This window comes from Loxodonta africana, chromosome 3, assembly GCF_030014295.1.
Source record: "Loxodonta africana isolate mLoxAfr1 chromosome 3, mLoxAfr1.hap2, whole genome shotgun sequence".
NCBI lineage: Eukaryota > Metazoa > Chordata > Mammalia > Proboscidea > Elephantidae > Loxodonta > Loxodonta africana.
This window is the reverse complement of record NC_087344.1, coordinates 153814401-153816775: the sequence shown is the minus strand read 5'-3', so window position 1 is coordinate 153816775 and position 2375 is coordinate 153814401.

Sequence of the window (2375 nt, the reverse complement as noted above, 5' to 3'; positions counted from 1 at the left end):
ATCAAGGCTAAAGGCCTTAATGCACAACCTTAACAGGATACAGGCCATAACTAACAGCACACAAACTCCAGAAGATAAGCCGGATAACTGGGATCTTTTAAAAAGTAAACACTTATGCTCATCAAAAGATTTCACCAAAAGAGTAAAAAGAGAATCTACAGACTGGAAAAGAAAAAAGTTAGCTACAATAAAATTCTAATCTCAAAAATCTATAGGAAAATCCAATACCTCTGCAACAAAAAGACAATAATTTGATTTAAAAAATAGGCAAAGGAAATGAACAGACACTTCATCAAAGAAGGCATTCAAGCAGCTGACAGAAACCTGAAGAAATGCTCATGATCACTAGCCATTAGAGAAATGCAAATCAAAACCACAAAGAGACACCATCTCACCCCGGCATTTCTGATACAAGTCAAAAAAACAGAAAATAACAAATGTTGGAGAGGCTGCAGGGAGATTAGAACTGTTATACACTGCTGGTGGGAATGCAAAATGGTACAACCAATTTGGAAAACAATTTGGAAAGCTAGAAATAGAAATACCATATGATCCAGCAAACCCACTCCTAGAAATATATCTTAGAGAACTAAGAGCCATCACACGAATAGACAAATGCACACCCATGTTCATTGCAGCATTAGTCACAGTGGCAAAGAGATGAAAACAACCTAGGTGCCCATCAACAGATGAATGGATGAACAAACTACGGTACATACACACCATGGAGTTCTATGTAACGATAAAGAGCAATGATGAATCTGCGAAGCATCTCACAATGTGGATGAATCTAGAGGGCATTATGCTGAGTGAAATAAGTTAATTAAAAAGGACACATATTGTATGAGACCACTACTATAAAAACTCGTGAAAAGGTTCACACACAAAAGGAAATAATATTTGATGGTTACAAGGGAGGTCAGGGGTGGGGATGGAAAAACACTAAATAGACAATAGATAATTGGTAACTTTGGTGAAGATAAGACAGTACACAATATTAATCAAAAGTACAATAAAAAAATTTTTTTCTTAGGCCCACTTTACACAAAAAGACATCTGTGTCAAGATTCCCTTCCTTAGAGTGCGCTTCTTTTACATCCTGACTTTACCACAGAAAGAAACACTCCTTCAGTTCCCATGACTTCTAGCAATTAAGAAGCCAAATAATAAAAATATTTATTTATTTATTTAAATAATAGGTACCTGTAAAAAGTCTGAATCGACTCTCCTGAGAGCAGCTAGGCAAATAAAGAGCCCCAGGCAGGCATGTGAAAAGACCAGTTTCATTAAGCAAAAACTGAGTCTAATTCAATCATTTGGTCCTGGTCAAAAAGGCTTCATGAACTTCTCCTTTACAAGTTTGTAACATTAAAAATGGAAACAGAATGGATGTAGAATTCTATTTAACTATTTCTTTATATGTACATATGTGTATATGTATGTATGTAAACTAGTTGTTGAGTTGATTTCAACTCACAGCGACCTTATAGAACAGAGTAGAACTGCCCCCATGGAGTTTCCAACGAGCAGCTGGTGGATTCAAACTGCCAACCTTTTGGTTAGTAGCCAAATGCTTAACTACTGTACCACCAGGGCTTCCTATCTATCTATCTACCTATCTATCTATACGTACATACACACATGTATATACATATATGATTGGTTAATTGCATTGTTCAGATTTCCAATTACAATTTTGAATTTGTCTATTTCTCCCTATAGCCTAGAACAGGTCAACATTCAATTATTTCAGGAAGTAGCATATGATCAGGAACTGATGGTCTTCAAGGAAGACCGCCAAGCGGCACTGAAGGCATTGGTGAAAAATAAAGACTCCAGGAACTGAGGGAATACAATTGAGATGCTTCAACAAACCGATGCGATGCTGGAAGAGCTCACCAGTCTTTGCCAAGAAATTTGGAAGAGAGCTATCTGACCAACTGGCTGCAAGAAATCCATATTTGTGCCCACTCCAAAGAAAGGTAATCCAACAGAATGTAGAAATTATCAAACCATATCATTAATATCACACGCAAGTAAAATTTTGCTGAAGATAATTCAAAAACAGTTGCAGCAGCACACGGAAAAGGAACTGCCAGAGATTCAAGCAGAATTTAGAAAAGGACATGGAACAAGCGATATCATTGCTGATGTCAGATAGATCTTGGCTGAAAGCAGAGACTACCAGAAAGACATTTACCTGTATTTTATTGACTATGTAAAGGCACTCGACTGTGTGGATCATAACAAATTATGAACAACATTGCAAAAATGGGAATTCCAGAACTCTTCATTGTGTTTATGTGCAACCTGTAGATAGGCTAAGAGGCAGTCGTTCAAACAGAACAAGAGGATACTGCATGATTTAAAATCAG